This window comes from Camelus ferus, chromosome 1, assembly GCF_009834535.1.
Source record: "Camelus ferus isolate YT-003-E chromosome 1, BCGSAC_Cfer_1.0, whole genome shotgun sequence".
Classification (NCBI taxonomy): Eukaryota; Metazoa; Chordata; class Mammalia; order Artiodactyla; family Camelidae; genus Camelus; species Camelus ferus.
Genome location: NC_045696.1, coordinates 9688480 through 9712438, shown reverse-complemented (window position 1 = coordinate 9712438; position 23959 = coordinate 9688480). Strand labels below are relative to the sequence as shown.

At 42.2% G+C, this 23959-nt stretch overlaps 1 long non-coding RNA gene across 5 annotated transcripts in view; it reads left to right on the top strand.

Annotated features, from left to right (window-relative positions):
* LOC116661005 overlaps window positions 1–23959 on the top strand; it is a 132130-nt gene that overhangs the window by 68396 nt on the left and 39775 nt on the right. For 3 of the 5 annotated variants that reach the window (XR_004316783.1, XR_004316771.1, XR_004316766.1), the window contains exon 2: window positions 14341–14497. This is a non-coding gene — a long non-coding RNA (uncharacterized LOC116661005). Of the gene's footprint in view, window positions 1–12042; window positions 12134–12882; window positions 12895–14340; window positions 14498–23959 lie in introns of those variants that run through there. The other 2 variants (XR_004316814.1, XR_004316787.1) reach the window with 2 other exon arrangements.

Here is a 23959-nt window from a genome sequence, read left to right as displayed (position 1 = left end):
AATTGGTTTGACGCCCAGGGAGTCTCTTTGAGGGATCATTTTAGTAGATTACAGGGTAACGAGTTACTTGTTTCCCTTCAAAGGCCACCCAGTTTGGCTTCATTTCTGCTTAACTGATGCTTCCTTTGATGTCACACGTGTAAAAAGAGTGTTATTAAAAACAATCAAAGCATATTTGTACTCCATTTTAAATACCGTTTGATCCATTTTTCATTATCTGACTAAGAGTGTATGTCTTAGGTCAATGCAGATCTCATGATAGAGATCTTTAAGATCTATAAAGATCGCAGATCTTTCAATATAAATCAGATAACCTTAATGAGTTGGCTCTTGTCTTTCTCATCTGATCTAGTGCTTCTTGTACAAACTAATTTGTAAAGAAACTGTTTGATTAGATAAAGATGTGGTTTTCATCTGGGAAAGTACCTTTAGGAAAACGATGTTGTTCTGTCGGGATCACTAGGCGCTGGTTGGAGTATCTCCCTCGGGAGGAGGACCTCACATGGAAAGAGGTGTGAGTCACTGCGGTCAGGGAATGAATGTGTGGAGGGAATGCACGTGCATCTGGGAGGCCGCACAGACACTGGCCACAAACAAAGTCAAGAAAATCTACTCCTTTATGTGGTTGACTATCCCTGCTCTTGAAAGGCAAGTGCTAAGGGTCATCTCTTGCGGTTGAGTGCTGGGAAGTACCTGATGACTGGGCTTGGTGGCTTTTCTGCTTCTGTTTACCCTCAGTGTGGGCTGAGAGCCTCATTAAAAAAAAAAAAATCAGTGTCCACATCCTTCCCATCTCATCTACCCCCGTGGTTCTTAGCAATGGCTACACATTGAAATCACCAGGGAAACTTTGAAATATACTGATATCCAGGCTCCATCCCTAGAGATTCTCATTCAGTTAGTGCCAGGTGGAGCCTGGGATTCTTTATTTTTTCAGATCCAACGAAGTACAAATGCTTCACAGTCCTGCTGTGCCCAGTGTATGAAAACACCTGTTCACCATCAAATGTCCTACAGCCACGTTTGGGTTATTTGTATTTTCATTCTTAAGAGAGGTGGTTATTTCAACCCTTTCTCCTAAGTTCTATGTAGTAGCTTTAGTGACACCTCCCTCTCCCCCTTCCCTACCCCAAACATGTCTGTGTCCCAGATCCTTTAAATGTGACCTTATTTGGAAAAAGGATTTTTGTCAATATAATTAACTAAAAGTAGGCAGCGGGAGGTCAGATCATCCAGGACTACCCAGATGGGCTTCACGTTCAGTAACCAGTGTTCGTGTAAGAGGCAGAAGAGGAGACATAGACTCAGAGAAGAGGGGATGGCTGTGAGGAGATGGAGACAGAGGTGGCGTTGATGCAGTCGTGAGCCAAGCTATGCCTGCAGCCTCCAAAAGCCGGAAGAGGCAAGGAAGGATTCTCCCCTAAAGCCATTGGAGGGAGCACAGCCCCGTTGACACCTTGATTTCAGGCTTCTGCCCCCAGGAACCATGAGAAAATTCATTCCTGTTGTTTTAGGACACCGAGTTTGTGGTCATTTTTTCCAGTGGCCACAGGAAACTAAATACATCCTATTTCCTTTTTCTTTTATTCACCCTTTCTTTGGCTTTTTTCCAAGTGTCTCTTGACTGTTTTTTCCAGAAGCAAGTTTACATATTTTCTGATTTCCCCATACCCTCTCCTGACGGTTGCTTCCTGGCGACAGCTTGTTCCATACACAGCAGCAGCCCGATGCAAACTTGTGGCTGTGGGCCCTGTTTCAGACCCTCATTTTGATGATTCTTCTTTGCAGTGGTGCACTTTTCCCCCTTCACGTGTTTATCCCTCTGCCCACGCTCCTGGATAATGTCTTCTTTACCTGTTTTCCCTGAGGTCTTCGTAGTACTGAGTTGATGCTTTGGGGTGTAGAGAGAGCTGAGGCAGTGGAGATAGGGGGACCTCTAGGATGCGAGGCTAGGGCCAGGACAAGTTTTATGGGCCATATGCATGGTTGGTTTGCAACTATTTGAAAGATATTTGCATCTAAGGACCTTGTGCATTGCCTTAAGGGAAGGTCAGGGGTCTGTTGGAATTTCAGGATCTCAGAATATTCTGGGTCTTCCTTCTTGGTAAGTCTCTCTCATTGTCTTAGGTAGAAAGTAGCTTTTCTTTCAAACAGCTTCTCCTGCTAAAGTGGGCAGAGGGGAGGGGAGGCAGTGACATTACAGGTCAGAATCTCTTAAGCGTTCAGTGGCATTGAATGAAGACTCACGTTAACCTAGCATCTTGCCTGGAATGCCTGATTTGTACCTAGAGATGATGATGCAAAGGAGAAGGGGATCCTCAGCAGGGTCTTGTGAAGTGCCAAGGATGGAGAAGAAGGGTACCACAGGTGGATCCAAGGCGCAGAGCCAAGGGACCCAAGGCAGCCAGCAGGAAGTCTGTAGAAACTATGGTGGCCAAGAATTACTGCAGAGGACCCAAGACCTCCAGAACCAGGGATTCACTGGTGATGCTCTAGAGAGAGCTGGTTCTCTGATGCGGGTATATTTTTTTAGTAAGCTTTTAATTTTATTTTAATGATCTTTTTATATTAGAACAAATCTTATTTTGAGATTGGTAGAATTATTGTAAAGATAGCACAGAGAGTTCCTTCCTACCCCACACCCAGTTTTCCCTTTCATTAACACCTAACATTCATATGGTACATTTGTCATTGATGAATCAGTATTGACGTATTGACGTACTATTTTTAACTAAAGTCCACATCTTTTCAGGCTTCCTTGGTTTTCAGTGTTCCTTTTCTGTTCTCGGATCCCAACCAGAATCAAACATTACATTTAGTCATTATGGTTTTTCAGACTCCCCCTTGGTTGTGACAGTTTCTCAGACATTGTTTTTTATGACTTTGACAGTTTTGAGAGGAACTGATCAGCTATTTCATTAGAATGTCTCTCAGTTGGGATTTGTCTGAAGCTTTTCTCATGACTGGACTGGGGCTGTGGGTTTTGGCGGGGATGACCATAGATGTAAAGTGTGAAATTGGCATCACATCACATCAAGGGTATATATTATCAACATGACTTACCCTGGTGATGTTTGTTAACTTTGATCATCTGGCTGAGGTCGTGAACACTACCATATTTCTACACTATAAAGTTATTCTTTGTCCCCCTTTCCATGCTGTCCTCTTTGGAAGGAAATTGCTGTGTACAACCCCCACTTAGGGTGTACCCCATTCTAGATAAATTATTTGAAATTCCCCTGCACAGGCAGTTTTTTTCTCCCCAATTTATTTATGTATTTAATCATTTATTTATATCATTATGGGCTGATGGATATTCATTTTATACTTGAGTTATATATTCCATTACTATTTTTTTAAATTTTGCTGCTCAAATTGCTCCAGCTTGGCCGTTGAGGGATCTTTCAGTTTTCTCTTGGGTCCCTTTGACCTAGCCCCATGAATGTGGGTTTTGTGGGGGTTTTGAGCATTTCCTTACTTTCTGGGACTACGAGATGCTCCAGGATCATCTTGTATATTTCCTGCCCCAGTTTCAGCATCAGCCATTTCTCCAAGGATCAATAGCTCCTTTGTTGGAGAATGCTCTTATGAATTAAGATCTGGATGGTCACTGCTTCTAGGCCTTCTCAGCTGATAGAGGAAGGAGATAACATGTGTGTGCTAACTTGGTATATACACACATATAAACGTTTCTATGAGTAACCATCAATATCTGTGCTAAGCTAAACATGAGTTCATACTGATATCCCCAATTTTAACCCATTACTTCATAGATTATTCTAGCCTCTTCCCATTTCTTATCTGTAACCTCCTCCACCAACAGTGAGAAGCCTGGCTCTCACAATCTGTGGTCCATTTACTTAACTGTCCAATCCTGGGATACATATATAGTGATTTTAAAGTTGTGAACCTGTACGCTTGTGGGAAACAACTGTGTCAGCTAGTGTGCAGTGCTGTGCCTACGTACCATTCCTTTGCCCTTAGTCTTACAAGCTCCACTCACTTACAAAGTTACTTTGGTCAAGCACCATATATCCCTGCATTCTGCATTTTGTTCTGGGATCTCCGGACTTCCTAAATGATTTTATTCCAGCTTAAACAGAAAAATACCTGGGAAGGACTTACACTTGCACCAGTACTTGTGGTTAGAATGCTGGGAAGCCTTTATCGTCAGGGTCTATGTCATTTGCTCTCTCAGGTGCTAAGAGATGGTATCGGGCTGCTGGGGTTGACCGTCTATCTGTAAGTACCTGATTGGTATAAAAGAGGAGCAGCTCCTCAAAGAAAATAGGGGCGTTGGACAGATAGAAACAACAGATGTCCACAACATTCCACCCCTTAGTCCCTCAGCACATAGAGCAATCCTTCTTCTCATGTTTATAGTTGAAAATATGCCTTCTTTTAATAAAATTTATGTATCTTCTCTCCCCAAAAAGAGTCAAGATAAAGCCCACATAGCTACCATATCCAGCTGCAAGTTCAGGACCCTGGGTGACATGTTCTAATTTCTTTTCTTTTCTTTTCTTTTTTTTTTTTTAAATCTTTTTGTACCCATATATTTACTTATTTTTATTGAAGTACAGTCAGTTTACAATGTTGTGTTAATTTCTGGTGTACAGCATAGTGATTCAGTTATACGTGTGTGTGTGTGTGTGTGTGTGTGTGTGTGTATTCCTTCTCATACTCTTTTCCATTATAGGCTATTACAAGGTATTGAAAATAGTTACCTGTGCTCTACAGTAGGTCCTTGTTATTTAGCTATTTTATATGTAGTAGTTAGTGTCTGCAAATCCTGAATGTCCAGTTTATCCCTCTACCCCTCCTTCCCTCCTTGGTAACCATAAGCTTATTTTCTATGTCTGTGAGTTTGTCTCTGCTTTTTAAAAAGTTCATTTGTGTTATTGTTGAAGATTCCACATATAAGTGATATCATATGATATTCATCTTTCTCTTTCTGGCTTACTTCACTTAGTATGACAATCTCCAGGTCCATCCATGTCACTGCAAATGGCATTATTTTATTCTTTTTTATGGCTGAGTAGTATTCCACTGTGTGTTATGATATGATATATGTATATATATCTCATAACTTCTTTACCCAATCATCTGTTGATAGACATTTAGGTTGCTTCTATGTCTTGGCTATTATAAATAGTGCTTCTATGAATGTTGGGGTGCATGTGTCTAACTGAATTAGAGTTTCCTCCAGATATATGCCCAGGAGTGGGATTGCTGGATCATATAGTAAGTCTATGTTTAGTTTGTTAAGGAATATTCATACTGTTTTCCATAGTGGCTGCACCAAACTACATCCCCACCAACAGTGTAGGAGGGTTCTCTTTTCTCCACTCCCTCTTCAGTATTTATTGTTTGTGGGCTTTTTAATGTCTAATTTCTTTTAGATTTGAGTGCATCTCCTCAAGTTCTGGCAAATACCCAGAAGTATTTGGATCTTAAAAAAGAAGTAAAAACAGGGTAATACCTAAGATACTAATCTTTGATGGAAAAATGGGGAGAGAGATTTTCTTAGGAATCATTTGTAGTTCTCTTCAGAAAATACCCCATAGGTGCTTAACTAGTCTGTTCCCATGTTAGTCTGGTCCTGTGGAGAAGGCAAACAATGAAGAATATGGATTCATGAGTTTTGGGGACATGAGTTCTTACTCTCAGCATTGCTTAATGCTTGTTCTTATGTCTGCCTACAGGGTTCATTTCTCAGTGCTAATTGAAATTCAAATAAGTATCTTTTATTTTCTCATGACAGTTTCATTTAGTAATCACTTTGTGTCTGTCAAGAATTTAATGTGTATTCTTCTTTAACTCCATTAATCATAGTTGAATTTCAAAGCATTGTAATTAAATTGTATCAAGTTGTTTACTTTGAAAACCTTTTTAAAATGTCAGTGGACTGGAAATAAATTCTATTAATTGGTACAGAGTGCCTGCAAAGGCAGAATGAGAAACGATATGTGACCATTGCTAATATGGTAAGACCAGAGTTGACATTAATGAAAGAACTGTAATAATTTACCCATCTGTTTGATCATCTGATGCTTCTTAGCATATCACAAAATACTCCAGAAAGAAGGCACCTATTATCAATTCATGAAAGGTAATAATGCTGTCTTTCCAAATGGAGGCTCTCAGTGGTTGAGTCTTTATCACTTCCATTCTTTTAGAGATTCGGGTCTATATCACACACACACACACACGCACACACAGTCTCCAAGTTCCCCAAATGGTAGAATATCTTAAGGTATTTACTTTTAAAAGTTAATGTTTTTAATAGAAAAATCCAAGTTTAATATAATTGTATCACTCACGAGATCATTGCAGGATTTACAAAAAGTATAATTTCAGAGGCATTACAGCTTGTGTGGACCAATATTAGAACAAAAGTTAAAAATCAGGTGGATGAACACTGTCTTCTCTCAATTTTATGCAAGTATTACTATGGCAATATGTGTAAGCTCATTTGGAGATAATGTCAAAAATTTCAATCTAAGAGGTTTTATGGATGTGAGATCCTGCCTTCTCTGCCTTCTGACTTCCTGGCCTCCCTGAGATAGACAAACTCTAATGAGTAGCCCATTTTAAAGATCAATCTTTTCATATTTGTGCTGGAAAATCTTCAGTAACTCCTTATTTTTTAGACTTTCCCCTATGGTCTTCCGTAATTTGGCTGTCACCTGCCAATTTTCCCTCATTTCTCACCCCCCCCATTCCTATTCTTTACTTTTCCTGGAAAACCATTTCCCAGTTTTGACAAGAAGTTCCTGAGGGCAGTGACCCTGTCATGTTCATGGCACAGATCATGAGTGGTTATAATTTCTCCATGGACATTTACCAATGAATGAATGTCTACTTGCTTAAATTCTACCCAATTTTTCAAGACCCAGCTTGAATAATTCCACATCCAAGAAGTATTCTCTGATTCCTTCATCTGGAACTAACTTCTACCTCCAAGCACTATGATCTATAACCCCCCCCCCCTTTTTTTACAGCACTTTCTACACCCACATGTCCTCTGCTGATGAGCTGTTTATTTCTCTTTGAGAACATGGGGAACAGAGAGAGGAATTTAGAAAAAAAAAATCACCAGCTAATTTGATGTCTACCACATATTTGCCTCTTCTTTTACAGGTGACAATTGATGTTTTCCTACCAACGTTCACTCTCTCCACTTGTGTTATGGAACCCGCCCTCTCTCCTTTTCTTTTCTCCTTCTCTCCTCTAACATTGATCTCTTTTTCTGTATGGGGTCATTTTCATCAGCACTCAAAAACGTGCTTATATTTCTCTTCTTAAAAAATGATATCTGTTGATGCCACATCCTTTTCTAATCACCACCACATTCTCTCTGCTCCCTTTTACAATAAAACTTCTTCAGTTGTCCATGGTATCTCTCTCTTCTTATTCATCTTTTATTTTTTATGTATCCCATTTAGATTGGGTTTATAACCCCACTACTTCACCATAGTTGCTCCTATCAAAGTCATCAGATTGATCTCCACATTGCCCAATCCTATGGTTATTTTTCTGTCTATATTTATTCAAACTCTGAAGGGCAACACAGTTGATTACTTTTCTTATTGAGATATTTCTTTGTTAATTTTAATGACACCATGCTCACCAGATTTTATTTATATCTCTTTGACTGCTCACTAGTAATAGAGATAAAATAAATCATAAAATACTCTCAATTAATCCAAAAAAGGAAATAAAAGAGGGGAAAAATGTTTAAAGAACAGATAGGACAAATAGAAAACAAACAGGAAGGTGGTAGATGGAAATTCTACCACATGGATAATTAAATTAAATATAAATGGTCTAAACACCATAATTAAAAGGCAAGGCTTGTCACTGGATAAAAATGCAAGGCCACATCATGTGCTGCCTGCAAGAAACTCTCTTTATATATAAAAACACAGATCGGTTAAAAGTAAAAGGATGGATAAAGTCATACAATGCTAACACTAATGCAGTGGAAGGTGATTTGGCTATATTAAAATCATACAAAGGAGTCTTTAGAACAAAAAGTATTAACAGTGATAAAGAGGGAGAGTTTATAATAATAAATGATCAATTTATCAGGAAAACACAATAATCCTAAATGTATATTCATCAAAAACCAAGCTTCAAAATATATGAAGCAAAAACCAATATATCTAAAAGGAGAAACAGAAATTCACAATTATAGGTTAAGACATCAATACTCCTTTCTTTATAATCGATAGAAGAACATCAGAAAACATATAGAAAACTTGAATAGCATATCAGCAATATGATATAATTGACATTTATTTTAAAAATCCCCATGACAATAGGATATATACTCCTTACTTGCATATGAAACATCCATTAAGATAGATCATAAGCTGGGCCATAAAACAAATTTCAATAGTTTAAAAGAAATGAAATCATATAGAATGTGTTCTCTGATGATAATGGAATTAGATTAGAAATCTATGAAAGAGGTCACCCATGGGGAGTGTTCAGAGAGAGAGGAGAGATGGACCAAGGTTAAAACTTTGGGGAATATATACCAGTATGATGGTACCACAGGAGGAGATCTTGAAGAAGATCAGTGAGAAAAGATCAGAAAATAATAAGGAAAACCAAGAAAGAGGAGTCACAGAGGCCAAGGGAGCAGAGAATTCCAAGGAACAATAATGTAAAATGTAGAAGTGTCTGATAAAATGAGGACTGAAAAAAATCCATTGGGTGTGGAGACCTGGAGATTAAGGGTGACCTCAGAGAGAGAGCAGTTGATGAGACTGAGGAAGTGGAGGCAATATCTACCCCTCCCAGGCAGAATTCTTTTCCTCTTGGGAAAGGCAAGAACATTTCAAAGCAGGCAGTAGCTGGAGGGAGACTCAGGGTCAGGGGAGAGGATTTTGTTTTTTTAAATGTGTTAATTTGCCGTTGTTTTAAAGATAAGGAAGATTTGAGCACATTTGTAGACTGAAGTTAAGAGCTGGTAATAAAGGAGATGAGAAGGAATAGGGTATGACTAGGGGGGCCTTTTCCTTGAATACAGACATGAGAGCTAATAGTGTGAGCGTGAGTGTAAATGTTGACAAATTTGTAGGTGGGACTGGAAATTGTTACACAAAGCACTACCATGGATTCAACTTTTACCTTTGTGCCACTGTCGCTCAAACTTTCTCCCTAACCCCATCTCTTGAGCTCCAAACTCAATTTCCAAGTGCCCTCTGGTCATTTCCTGTTAAATATACCATCACTTTGCACTTCCATGTATGAAAACAACTTCGATTTCTCCCTGATAAGTCCCCTTCCTGTCTCCTTTCTCTTCCCTTTTGTTCCCTCCTGGCACAGGTAACTGGAACCTTAAGTCAACCTGGTGTATAGCATATCTTAACCTTAGGTCAGAGGAAAGCTGGGCTTCACGTGTCAAAAGTTGCAAGGCACGGTGTGTATGGGATGGCCGAGGGAGAGGGATCATAGAAAATGGGTTTTAAGATGATGACAAAACAAAGCCTGCCAGGCTATACCCCCAAATGTCACCAATTCACAGAGGTGAGACAGGAGGGAGACTCTAGATGGAAAGATAGCAAGATGAAGTTTTGCAAGGTTAGAGGAGATCAGAGGGTTTGGAGAATGGGAAGCAGATCCTGGAGAAAGGTCTGAGCTGTTGAAATGCTGATACAAACCCTTTCCGTGATGTTCCTTTGAATCTGAACATGACCGTGGAGATAGTGATTCAAAGCGCCAACCTGGTGCAGAAGCCCCAGCTCCATCAAAGGGTCCAGCATCCCGCCAGACCCCAGTCTTGAAATGTAGACTTTCCCTTGCTTGTTCCTTTTCTTTTCCTCATCCCCATCCCACTATGATTCATTCCTGAGTGCTGGGTATTCTTCTGCAATGTCTCCACTCTGGCCCCCAAAGCATGCCTCTCCTCTTTTTCTCTTTCTCTTGTCAAACCACTGTCTAAATTCCATATACCTCTGTTTCTAGTCAGTTCAAAACTGTTTTTTTTTTTTTTTAAATTTTCCCATAGTTTTCCTACTCTTGGCTAAGTAGACCTGGCTGGCGGCCAGTAGTAGCAATATGCATGAAAATGGAAAAAATATTATATATACATAAAATAATGAAGAAAAACAGAGATCCAACCCTGGAAAAGAACTCCCCTGAAGGTTTAGGTTTATATTCTGGGCCGAGATATCGATTGCTGTTTATTTGCTCTGACCCAGACATAGTGGCTGCAAGCTGCTTGCCTTTCCAGAGGTCTCACAAGACATTACAGCCCCGCACAGCCCTGCGCAGGCCCCCTTCAGAGTAGACGCAATTAGGGTAAATGATAGTAGTATTTTGGCCTGGAAACCGCCACGGTCCATTTGCCGGACTGTGAGATGGAGTCACCACGCTGGGCCATGACTCCGCTCTGTGTCTCCATCAGTTAACTTCGAATTTTGTAAATCCTTGGACGTGCAAACCCTCAGGAAAGTGTCCTCTTTCTTCATTCATCTCGACCACCTGGGATCTCCTGTGGTTTTGGGACCAGTGTATTAATAGCACTATAAATAAAGCTCACAAGCTAGTCGTCACTTCTCTCTTCGACATCACCTTTTTCAAGGACAAACCCTCCATTTTGTGGTAGACATTGCTACTTTTGACCTAGCAGGGTCTGGCAACAGGATCTTGTCAAAATTCAATTCAGATGTGTGGCCACATTTACTCGGGCCTTGGCCCAGTGGCATCCGCATCTGTTCCACAGAGCTGAGCTACCAGTCACGTCAGCCAGCAACTATTTTAGCTTCTCTGCTCACAGAATTAAACTGTTCGTGCACCGTCACATTCAAGAAACTTAAGAATCCACTGGAGCATTTACTGATAATGGCTCTTCCTCATCCCTTGTGCAAAGGAATGGGTGTCCCCAACCATCGTGTAAGGAGAAAGGGCTGTGATGTGGGGGTTGGGTGTCAAATACTGTCATTAAGGCCCATGAGAATCGGGGGAAGGTGACAACATGGCCTGCCACCCAAGCTACCTAGGAATGCTGACCAACCCCAGTGACAAGCTGGCTAGTGAGAATGGCGTGGAGGCAGTTTAGAGGCCTGCCAGGGAAAACCATGGGTTCCACCAAAAGACCCAGATGACCTTTGGGGGATATGTCCTGGATTAATCTGGGGGGCAGGGAGGCTGGGAACAGTTTCCTGCTGACTGTCCAGGGCCCCGGTGTGACTTGGTTAGAGAGGAGACATCGTCCTGGATCCCTAACTCCTCTTGTCCTGGGGTTTTTCTCTGACAGTGTTTCTCACCAGGGCGTGGTACCACCTCCTTTAGTGGGGCCTTTGGAAATACAAGGGGGGCATTTTAGTTTTTACCACTCTGTGGGCACTGGCATGAGGGTCTGAACCGGGATGCAAAACTGGGCGAGGCCTGGGATGGTGGCCCCAAACTGAGACTCGTTCTGCTAGGATGTGTCCCAATGGGAAACACTCAGAACTCAAGGCCTTCCCAGGAGGCTCCCGCCATGTCAGACAGACCAAATGTTGGCTTTTGTGTGAGGCTCAGCCCCTCATTTGCTTGACTGAAGGGCATTACCTGCCACAGCACAGAGCTCTGAGCACCGAAGAGAAGGCCCGGCAGTTCAGCCTTTCCGGGGGCTGGCACTGTCCCAGCTTCAGCTAAGGACTCAGTGTATCTATGGAGGTTGGAAGATGATGTGAGTGCAGACCTGGCAAGCCCCCGCAGGTGGCAGCGAGACCCCGCCTTCACCATCACCATGGTGAAAAATGTTTGTAATAGAGATTGTCTTCTCTGAGAGTAGACCTGAATTCTCTGGCAGGATTCGTAAGGAGACTGACTTTAGAAGGGTGGGTGGAAAACAGTTTTAATTTACTCCACCACCTGCAGCCCTCAGAGAACAAAGGTATCCCCAGAGATGTCAGTCCATTCAGCATCTAGAAGATTCTAGAAGCTTGCACAACCAGGTTCTTCTTTCATGCCAGGCACTAACCCTCTACTTGCGCCCAGTTGTTGGTGGATCAGTGTCTTCCTTTGAACCAGAGCAATAATATTTTGACGTTGCCTAGAGCCAAGCTTAGAGATGGAGGTCGACAAGATTCTGGCTTCCCTGAGTTTGCTTTTCTCTTTCCCCCCGGTTAAGGTAAGAGCGGAGCCTACCAATGGTTTGCTAATTGTCTCCAAGTGAAAAGACTGTTGAATTCAGAAGGGATTTTAGACTCCCGGGGCATGACGCCCGTCATTTCACAATGGAGAATTATTTTGTGGTATTTATTTTATGATTCCTGACCCTTGTTCTAAATCTTGCTGGTGTGTTTTCATTTAAAATGTATTAACTGGAACTTGGCATTGTGACTTGGCTCCATTAAGCTCTACAACAGCTTAATCCAGATTTTATTATACTGGGACTTGAGTATGTGAACTGTAATATGGGAGGAAGCTTAAGGATAAATAAAGTAATTTTGATACTTACTATGCATTTAACTCTTTGGGTGCCCTCTTGGCAATTAACTGAAGTGTCTGTGGTTGGATTTCAATGTTTTAAATATGTTGCCAGAGTGACTGTTAAGCCTTCTTGAGACTGGGCCTCTGGGGGCCTCTGGGTGAATGGCAGACTCAATGGAGCATCCTGGGTCCTGTGGCTGTCATGTGTTAGTCTGTCTAGTGGATGTGGAGCCCTGCTAGGCAGCATGGAGCAAGCAGCCTCGACCTCCTTCCTGAGCCCCAGGATGCTCACATCTCTGCCTCCAGCTCCTGCTCTGCCTCCGGCTCGGCTTGGCCCTCGTGGACTCCTCAACCTCAGCACTTCCAAAGCAGCCTCCTGACCTTCCCCTTGAACCTGCTCCTTTACTGGATTCCCCTTTTGGAAATGGAGCCACCATCCACTCAGGTGCCCCTGCAACTGTCTCTCCTTTACCACAAACAGAGTCTGTTGACTCTACCTTTTAAGTGTGTCTGCAGACTATTTCTCTCCAACCCCCCTGGCCCACCCCAGGTCCAGCACCAGTAGCTCTTACCTGGAGCACCCATTAGCCACCTACCTGCCTTCCCATGACTGTTTGTGATCTTTGCAGCCTTCTCTCTGCAGTCAGAATGACCTCCTCTAAGTAAAAACCAAATCGCCTTACAACCCTGCCCTAAAGCCTTCAACACTTTCCTACTGTACCTGACTCAGAATCTCAGTCTTTCACATGTCCTCCAGACCCTGGGTGGTCTAGCTCCTGTTTCCTTCCCAGCTCTACCTCTCACTCCCACAGCTCTACCTATCACTAGGCTCTGTCTCACCAATCTTTCTCTTGAACCAGCCTCCATTAGGGGGGCTAGGGACCCCTCATCTTTGAGATGACTTCCTCAGAGAGGCCTTTCCTGACCCCCCTCTATCTAATTAAGGCCTCCATTATACTTTTTCATTTCACCTTGTATAAGAGTGTATACTTTTATACTTATTGTTGTATTGTGTCCCTCCTACTAGACTCTAAGTTCCATTAGGGTTAGGGCCAAATCTATTGTTAAAAACAAGACAAGAGACCCACAATAGAGTTGTTTATCACCAAACCAAGACAACTGAATTACAATCCCAGAAGTGGAATCTTAAACGGGTCAATAAGGAATCACCTTGTCAGCATGAAGTTATGATCTGCCTGACAGACCCTTGTCATCCTCTAAAGGAAAGTAACCGGGCAATAACCAGTTCACTTTTTTGCCTAGTATAACTTCCTGTCCCTGCTCCCTCTGCCTTTCATTTCGCACAGCTCCTCGGAGCTCCTTTTTATCTGCTTGATTGGATGCTGTCTGACTCATGAGTCAATGAATAAAGTCAATAAGGTCTCTGAAATGTACTCAGTTGAATTTTGTTTTTCACTCTGTTATGCTCAACACCATAAATCAAGACTGTGCCTAATACGTAGTACACGCTCAATAAGAATTGGCTGAGTCCATAAATACTGCCTTCAAAGAGTTCATTAGCACCTTCATCAGCAAAAACCTACTGAGCCTCTGCTTGCTCACTCTAAATAGGGAGAAACAAAAAGACCTGAAAAATCTCAAGATCCATTCAAAGCATTGTTAAATAAAGTGGAAATCCATAGTTATTGAGTTTATAATCTGGTGAGTGAGCATGTAAAGGTCATGGACGGGAGGCAGGTGGGGGAAGAGTGGCCGACGGACCAAGGTACCATCCTCAACTTGGTCTTTGCCTTATAGCCTCTAGTCTCAGAGAGCTGAGCCCAGAGCCCCATGGAGAGGAAGTCCACAGAAGATGTGTGTGTTGGCCATTCTCTGGTCCCCACACTGTGTCCTGTTCTAAGTCCTCTGGTTAATCCATTAATGTCTACATGTTTGTGGTTCCAGGCACTCTACCGGGGCAGCCCCAACCACACCCTCTAAGGAGCTGCACGTCTGCTCTTGTCTCCTGTCTTCCCTGGGTTTCTGGAGACCTCAGGGTGAATGTGATGTTGGCCTTCCTCCGTGGACCCTCCTTTGTCTCAAGCTGACTGTTGGAATTAAGGTATTCTAGACTCCTTTTCTAGGAGATAAAATAAAATGAGCTCAATTGTTCTTAGTTGTAATGTATTTAATTACTGTTTTCAACTTTTCATGTGGGTCTAGAGTTTGTATGTGAAGGAACCTTTACCAGTAAGTCTGAAAATAGTAATTTATAGAAAATTAGGGACAAAAGGCAAAGATTGATGAGGGCTTTTTGCTCCAACACAGCTGGCACATATCAAAGGGCATCAGAAAGTTCACATTTTAAGACCCTATTCCCTTGTTTTTCACAAGAACAAATATAATGCCCCAGATTTAGGGTGGGGAGTTTGCAAACTGCTAGGGAGTGAAAAGCAGATAATCCAAAAAGTTCTACAAAGTCTTTTATCACTAACATTTTCAGTAATGGGCTGTTTAGGGTAAAGACTTGACATGCTTAAGGAGAAGCTAGGTAGGTCCCTGGAGGCCAAATGCTGGACTTAATCCACCTAAGACCCCGACTAGAAAAACAAAAGTGAACTTCTCCCAGGCCTGCACCCAGCAGGGCAGTGCCTCTCCACCAGCTTTTCGAGCATCTCTTCATTACACTGTGCTCCTGAAAACTGAAAGGGAATTTTCTCAAGAGGTCTTCTAGTTTGACTTTTTGACTTCAAGAAGGGAGCTAAGAATAATAAGCACCCAGTACACTTGGATCCAAAGAGCTGAGTGACCTTGCCCAAGGTCATACAGCTAGTAAACAGCAGAGCCAATGCAAGAATCCAGGCCAGTCTGGGCCAGACCCAAACTCTTAACTCCTACCTTGTATCCTCCCTTCCCAATCTGCCATCTCCACAGATCCATGGTTTTTCACATTTTGCTTTTATAATATGCAGTGTTTTAAGTTGTGATTTCTTCTAATATTTCTCTTCTTTTCTAATTATTCCTCATCTCCTACATCCCCCTATCCTCCTACAAGTCAATGTGAAATTTAAAAAAATAGACATTTTCTTTTTTAGAGAATCTTTTCACCTCTTGGTTGTCTGCCCCACCTTCTTTGCCCATCACAAGAATACCTAGAGACACCCTAGGCTGTGCAAGTCCATGAATTGGGAGGTCTTGACACTCAGATGGCGAAACTAAAGCATTTGGAACTTCACAACTGCTCACCACACAGAAGATGATTCTGTTTCACCTACTGTGCAAAAATGTGCCTGAAATGAGGAACATAATCCCCTCATTCCCAGAGATATTACCTTGGGCTTTTGTTAGCACCATTATTTCCTTTGGAGTCTTAAGTTCCTATACAGAAGGATTTAATTACGTTTTAGCAAATCTCAGTGAGAAAGATCTGGTACAATAAGTCAATGTCATTTCAAGTAAAAATCATATGCAAAATTTTTATCCCCTTTTTAAGTCATACAATCTTGTTATATTTCAAGTGATTTTCTAAATTGCCTAAAATTATGTAGTAGGCTACATAAATAATAGAATACACCCCCCCCCAGCAAATCTGAATTCATTGAGAGCAAGCATGTAAGAGATAAGTTACCGGGGTTTAAACCACCTGGAATAATATTTCCTCTTGTGCTTCGTGTACTTGTGCTCATGATCAAAGGATATGTGCTATTTTCCCACCCAAACGAAAAGCAGTGTTAATCAGAGAGCCCCAAATAATGTGAAATGTGATCACACCAATGATCTGCCAAAGTTAGCATTCTACTTTCAAGGCAGAAGGATGAAAATTCTCAGTGCCTCCCCCCCCCCCCCCCCGCCCCATCTATCTGCTGCATGTGTTCTGTGAGGGACACATGTGATGTCTCAGGATTCTCGCCTTGTGGTGTTGCCCTGGGCATTTTCCTAAAAGAAAGCTACTGGCTGACTGTGTCTTGCAGCTGTGGGGGCCACCCAGCTACTTCCCTTTCCTGTGAGGTCAAGTGGGTAGATTCATGAACGGTACAGGTGGAGAAATAGGTTAACTTTAGAACGAATGCTTAGCATCGATATTCCTGGGACTGAACGGTTTCCAAGCCAGAAATAATCCTGTACTTTCAAAATGGGAATGTCTGATGCAGTTTTATTCTCCCTGTCAGATGGCTGGGTGTGGTACAATAATCATGGGGGAAAATGGGAGCCATATGAGCTGCTTTGCTGGGAAGAGCCTGTAATGGAGGTGTGTTACTGTGTCACCAGGATTTTCTATGAAGCCATCAGAAGAATTTTTGGAATATGAAAGCCCATTTGTTTATTGATTTATTCAATAAACACTCACTGCATATATGCTAGGGGACATGGGACAAAGAGAAATAAGACACAGTCGACATGATCCCTTCCCTCACTGAGATGAAAGGAGACTCAGACACCAAATCTAACACGTGATGCTAAGTGCTGTGGCTGTCCCTCCCTGACCAAGCCTAGAAGTCCCAGTCCTCCTCATTACCCCTGCATCTTGCAGCATGCATTGCTACTTGAAATTATTTATGTGTTTGTGCTCTATTTCCTCCCTCTAGAATGCCAACCCCATGAAGGCAGGGACACAGATCTTCTATCCCCCATGCCTAGAACATAGCAGGTGCTCAGCAAAATGTCTCATGAACAAAGCACTGTGGAAATGCTAAGAAGGGAAGGATTTCCAGGGGCAAAGGATGGCGGTGAGGGTCCGAGGGGGAAGCCTTCCTTAAGCAGGAAGTGTCTGACTGTAGTGTCTCACCAAGGAGAGAAGATAAAGCAAACACATCCCTGCCAGCACAGGCTCAGCTGTGTGAAGCTAACTTCAAATGGGAAAGTAGGGCCGTGAGGCCAGCTTTCAGATGTGGTGGGGGAGGGACAGGGAAGGAGAAGTCACTGGGAAATGTTGGGCCAGACGGTGAAAGCGTCTGGTGCAAACTGACAAACAATGGGAATTCACCAAGCTGTTGGGAGGATAATAAAATCCTTTCTGTAACTGTCAGAGTTAAATACACTGTGTGTGTGTATGTGTGTGTGTGTGTGTGTGTGTGTGTGCACTGAGCACTTTACGCAAGGTAGATAACTAACAAAATGAGTTTCCTTATTTAGCAAGCAAAGGAACATATCCTACTGTTATTCAAGTAACCCCAGGTATTTAACGAGAGGAGAGGGTGATGAGAGTAGCGTTTTGGAAAGCTCCAGAAAAGTGTGAAGCATAGATCAGGCAAGAACCTGGAGCAGGGAAGCCAGGTCCCAGACTGTGGAAGTCACAGGTAATAATGACCAAATTAAGGCCAGTTTGGAGAGAAGGGACATTTCCATTCTGGGGATATTTAGCCAGTCAATGGTTGGATCTTGGTATCCAACTGGATGTGGGGAGTAAAAGAGAAAGGAATGGAGGATACTTTAAGACGCCTTGCCCTTCATCACATTCATTACTGTCTGACACTAAGAAATATATCTAGTTTTTGTTCGCTTGTTTTGTGGACTGTCTGTGTCACTCTACAGAAAGTGAGCTCCTGGAGGACTCTGCCAGTTTTGTACTCTGTCGTACTTCCACAGCCTGAAACTGTGCCTGGCCTGTATTAAACACTCAACCAATATTTGCAAATGCATTAATGAATGAGTTGGAATATCCTTAGTCCCAGATGAGGAAGGCATGAAAAATAGCAAGTTTGGATGAAGAGATAGGAAAGAAGGCACCGAGGTCAGGAGCAATGTGGAAATGCTCCAGGGCCCTCTTGAACCTAGGAGAAAAGTCAGAATTTGGGGCTCAAATGCTGGCATCTTTGTGGGGTCCTTAACATGCTGGTGATTAAGTGAGATCACTCCAGGAAGGTAAGAAGAACACAGATTAAAAAGGAAAACCCAGGGCTTATTAATACTCAAAGAGGGTGGGGGAAAGAGAAGGAACCAAGACAAGGTGTGCCAGAATTGTCAAAGGAAAACTGTAACAGTGTGTTGTTCTAGAGCCATGATAGGAGAAAGCTTCAAGGAGGGCAGTGAAACCTTACATATGGCACCGTAGTTTCATGGTCCAAATGTCAATGGACAGATGCCCTGGCGGGCTAGATTGGTGTGCTGGAGCTGGCTTGCAAGAGCTAGGTGTTAACTTTGGGGGAATTTAGTGAGCTATTATTAAAATTTAAAGATTAAATATTGTAAAATTGCAATAAAATAGATTTTCTTAAAAACAAAGATGATAAATCTTCAAAACTCTTCACTTCCCAATTATCTTATTACATTTTATTACTATCAATGCTCTTGAGGTTACTTATGTCTGTTGTATGTATTTGGTCACTTAAACCAAATACCATTAATGGTAATAGTGTGCTAGTGTTCATCTCTTCCCAGCACTTCATTCAGTGATGCCACGCTGGTAGCTTGAATACACCACGGCAATCGGCAAAGGCTGTAAATGAAGGCTCTTCTCTCCAACTAGAGAGCTGGTTGCTACACATTTACTGGCACACCACTGCTTGAAGGGAGAAGGAAGGGTCTAGAGTTTCATTTAGATTGGGGACAGTGGGAGCAAGAAGTCACCGGAGATGGCAGTGGAGATGCTGGAGACAGATGGAACTCTGATTAAGAGTGATGGATTGAGTTCCAGAGCCTGGGTATTGGAAGAGCCCATTGTCCACTGATATGGCAGAAGTTCCATTTAAATGTGTAACAAAACAAGGAGCCTTTTTCAGCCATACACTCAAAGACACTATTTGGTCCTCCAATTAGGCTCCTTCCTTTATAGAATTCGCCTTTGAGTGTTTTAAAATTTGCCTTGAGTGTGTTGTCATAGTGCCACTTCAGTGCGACAGACCATCAGCCTGTTTGTCTCATATAAACTCTCTTCCGGGGCAAACTGCTGGACAGGCAATTATGTTGTGTGATAGTTGCCCCTCAGGAGAGCCGTGGGTGGCTAGATCGCTTCAACATGGACAACATTTAAATTGGATCTGGAGATCCAATTCAAACACCATCATTAAATAGGTCAGGTAAATACCTAGAACAAATTGCAAGAGGGAACTTGCATTTCTCAACATTTTTAAGCCCTGCTTTTGATTTTTGATAAACATACAAAGCTCATATTCTTTAAAAATATTTTTGAGATTCAAATTAAGCATAATTCCTCTCTCTCTCTAGATGTAGGTGTACATGTATGTATATGTGTGTATATACACACACACAAGAAAACAATAGAACAAAATACTGCATTGTTTTTAAACTATATATGCCTCCTCCTTTCCTCCATCTTCTGACATTACCACTCCCCTCTTGAGGGGAGTATGCCACCTCCCAGTTAAGAGCTGTAGAATTTAGTAAACGATGAGATCAAACAGGCTCGAGGTGACATAAAATCTAAGGAACCCCAAGAACTGAGCTTCTGTATCGCTAGTTATTTACATCATACGATTTTGCATTTTACTCTTGTGCACGGATCCATTTTCTACTTTTTCCACTTAGATTGCTTTTGCATGATACTTCCCAGATTTCACAATCATCTCTATAATTGTCCTTCCTAGTGGCCATTTAATATTCCATTATATTAATAGAGCACAGTCTGCCTAAACCATTTCCTCATAGCTGGGGACTTGGGCTGTTTCCAATGATTCATTTTAATATACCGAAGGACCAGAAACATCTTTTTACAAATATGTTTGTTTCCTTGGAATTATTCCTGGGGACATTTTTCCCCAAGAGGCTTTACCAGGTCAGAGAGGAGAATCATTTTTACGACTTGTCACATATTGCAAAATTGCTCTTTAAGACTATTTGTTTTTCAGTTTATGGTGCCACCAGCGAAGTTTAGTGTGCCTGCTTCCCCAAAGCCTTGCCAACAGCCAATTTTGTCATTTTTAGTCATTCCTCCTGTTGTTCTGAGTGCAGTACAAGCCCATGTAGCTAAGGGGATGGACTCAGGAAATAATCTTCCCCTAATTAAAGCCTGGTGCAGTACTAGGGGGGAGGTTTTAATATGCATCACAAAGAATTAAGAAACTAAGAAAAATTGTATCATTCAGGTAAAAAATGAAAAAAAAAATGACGTAGGGACATGAGTTGCCCTTTTAGAGGGTTAGAGACAAAAAGAGAGAACAAATAAGACGACACCAAAGGGAAAATCATGAAATGCATTGGAACACAAAATGAGAATGTAAATATTCTTGCTATTAATTTCAGCTCTTTATGAAGCAAAAAGAATCGCCAGAATTACTAAGTTTTGGAAATAAACCTGTAACCTTTGTTTTTGTTATTGCTGTTAAATGAAACACAATATGTGGGAGATTGTCTTTCTCTCTACTTGGCTTGAGATCTGTTTTCTCTCCCAGTAGCCATAATCCAAAATAAGAGCAATGAAAATGCTATTGAATCGGCTTTTGCATTTTTAAGAGTGCTCAATATTTATACAGTGGTCCCTAAAGGCTGTACGTCGATACCGCTGGCATCCATTACAAAGAGTGCACATATACAGTGCATTCCTTTGCACAAACTGCAACTTCATCTCCCTTAGAGAAGGCTGCCCATGTTGGGTTCATCTCTCTAGCTGCTTATTCAAGTTTTAACTTCTGTAATCTCAGCTCTGTCATCACTGAGAAGTTATCCATTATTTTTATTTGATTTTGAGTATCATCTTCTATTGAAGCATAGTCAGTTTACATTGCTGTGTTAATTTCTGGTGTAGAGCATAGTGATTCAAGATACTGAACATAGTTCCCTGTGCTATATAGTAGGACCCTGTTGTTTATTTTCCGTATAGTAGTTAGTATCTACAAATCCTGAACTCCCAATTTATCCCTCCACCCCAGCTTTTCCCCTCCTCCGTTACTTTTAGAGCTTGTTTAGCACTCTGAGACTTCCTGACACACACTTCTACTGCCTGTCCGGGAACCTCCATCTTTGAAACAAATGGCCCGTGTCTACAAAGGCAAAGTGGGCTGCACTACTGAGGCCGGTTCCAGATGACCCCAGCCATGACAAGAGCTTCTGCCTGAAATAGAGGAATTTATTTCTCTCCATGAGATAGAATTAAATTCCATTACTCTTTCTCTTTCTTTCTGAAAGCTTATTTTACTGAGTCTAAGGGCTGTCGAGTAAGCTAAGGTAATAAGCTAAGACTGCATTTGATACATCCTTCCCTTTTGGAAACTGCCCCATCTTGGTATCTCTGACCTCTTTCTCTGGTTCTCCTGCTCTCCTCGGACTTTTTATCTGGAATCTTCTATAGCTGTTCTTCCATCCCCCATCACCCTAGTGCCAGCAGGTGGCAACACTCGGGCCTTCGTTTCAGTGTGTATTCCCCCAGAGGGCTCAACCTTCCTGAGCTGCTTCTGCTACCTCTGAACTGAGACTCTTAAATCAGCATTTTCTAGCACATCCCTCTCCCTCAGGCTCCAGTCCCACATCTCCTCACAGTTGTCCACAGGACGTTTCCATTGCTTTGCCTTCCTGGCCATTGCCTCCTGTCTGGCAGATTCAAGAACTCACCTTCCTTCCCAGTGTGCTCAGCTCAGCTAGTTCTCCGAGCTTTAACTCCCCTCTGGGTCACCCAGACCCACCTCATGCATCTTTGACTGTCCAGCCTCCTTATCCCCAAATCTGGGCACCAAGTTATGCTTGAATTTACTTAAAATGTCTCTCACATTAGTCTCCCCATCTCGGTTCCATTTGCCATGCTTACTTCCAGCTCCCCTTCCCCCACAGCCTTTGAGCTGAGCCCCCACCTCCCACCCCTGTCTCTTCACCACGTCCCTCTGTACTGTCCATCCCCCTCAGACGTCCTCAGACATCGGGGCAGCTGCTTCCTTGCTTGAGGACCCTCAGTGCCTCCCTGTGTCCTACTCCATTCAGTCTGGATCAGGTCCATGTCTTTCCTTTTGTCATTTTAACCTGGATCCAAGAAGTGAATTCTCTTTCCCTCCAACCTCCAACATGAACCATTTCCATGGGACAGGGTTCTTTGCTTTATGTACAGGCAATAGTGTGCCAACACGGTTTTGTCCTGGCTCTCGAGAGCTGATGCTGAATTTTCAGGAAGTTTTTGAGCCAGTTGCTTAACACAGCCATTACTGAAAAGTAATTATATAAACTTAAGCAAATTATGTCAAAAAGTGAATAAATACTTAAAACTCATAACTTCCTAATTATTCCACTGTTATCTGTGCTCTTGGACTATTTCTGTGTGTTGTATGGTGGAAACACTATGTGATGGTGAACTAATGCAGAGCCCTTCCCAACTCCACATTCAGTAATGCCATGCTGCTGCTTTGAAATCAACCATGTTTGGAGAAGTTACACCATGGAAATGGGTAAAGGCTACAAATAAGAGTTGGTTTGGTTTTTTCCCCAGAGAGGGATGTTGAACATTGACAAGCATGCAATCTGTACCTTGTATATTCCTTGTATATACCTTGCATATTCCTCTGTTTGGGACTTTGTTCTTTTCCCCTCTTATCTAGCATGTCTTCACTTCTTCCCGAAATAACAAAATCTTTACTGATCTATGAAGATCCAGTTAAATCTCTCCTTCTCCATGACACTTTGCCTAATGATACTCACTTTCTTTAATTTATTTTCCATCCAAACCCTGCATCTTTATATCCTGAACCACACAACCTAGCACTTAAGGTACATCTTTCATTCATTAAGTTTTAACGCTTTGATTCAGTCATCGGTCATTTCACCATGCTCCTTTAGCGCCTAGTCTGTGCCCTGCCCCATGCCAGTTTCACTTCTGGTCTGAACCATTCTTTGCTGTTTCACGAATTTGCCTCGTCTCCACTAGAAGTTTCGCACATCTGGGACATCATCAACCACTTCACTTCAACATCCTTTTGGAGTCCCAGCAAAAAGCTGAGCCCCTAACAGGGCTCAACCTAGATCTGTAAATTGATACAACAATCTGGAAGTATGAGATGTTCAAGGAACATCAATGGCAACTATTGCTGAATTTCAGGGGGACAAATGCCTTTGTTCAAGTTGCTCCAATCTCTCAGTTCAAGTGCTGAAGGTTTCAGTCCCAGATGTAGCGTGATGGGGTAGGGGAGAGAACATGGGATACTTACGAGACTTGAGTTCAATACCATGTGGCCACGGTTATACCACTTGTCAGCTCCGTTCTCCAGTCTCTGTAACCAGGTGATATTATTTGTCCTGCTTACGTGCTTACTTGGGGGTTGTGAAAACCGAAAGAGAAAAGGATGTGAAAGTGCCTTAAAAAGTGTTCTTCTAATGTACAGACCAAGAACCCTAACAGCCCCCACCCTTTACCATATTTGCACCATGTCCCTTCCTCCAGTCATCTGTGAGCAAGAATAAAATGACAAATCTATATATTCCTGATTGCGCACAATCTATTCCCCTTCTCTGAAGATAAGGAAACAGAGACTCCAGGGTTGACATCCAAAATGAAATCAGAAAAAGCAAGAGCGTGGTCCTATTCCAGTTCTGTTGAGTAATCACGGCACCATCTCCAAAGGCTGGTTGCATCATAAAATATCCCTCCATAAAGACACACTCATAGATACATGTACATAGATATAGCCAATTCTTAATGCTTTCCACCGTC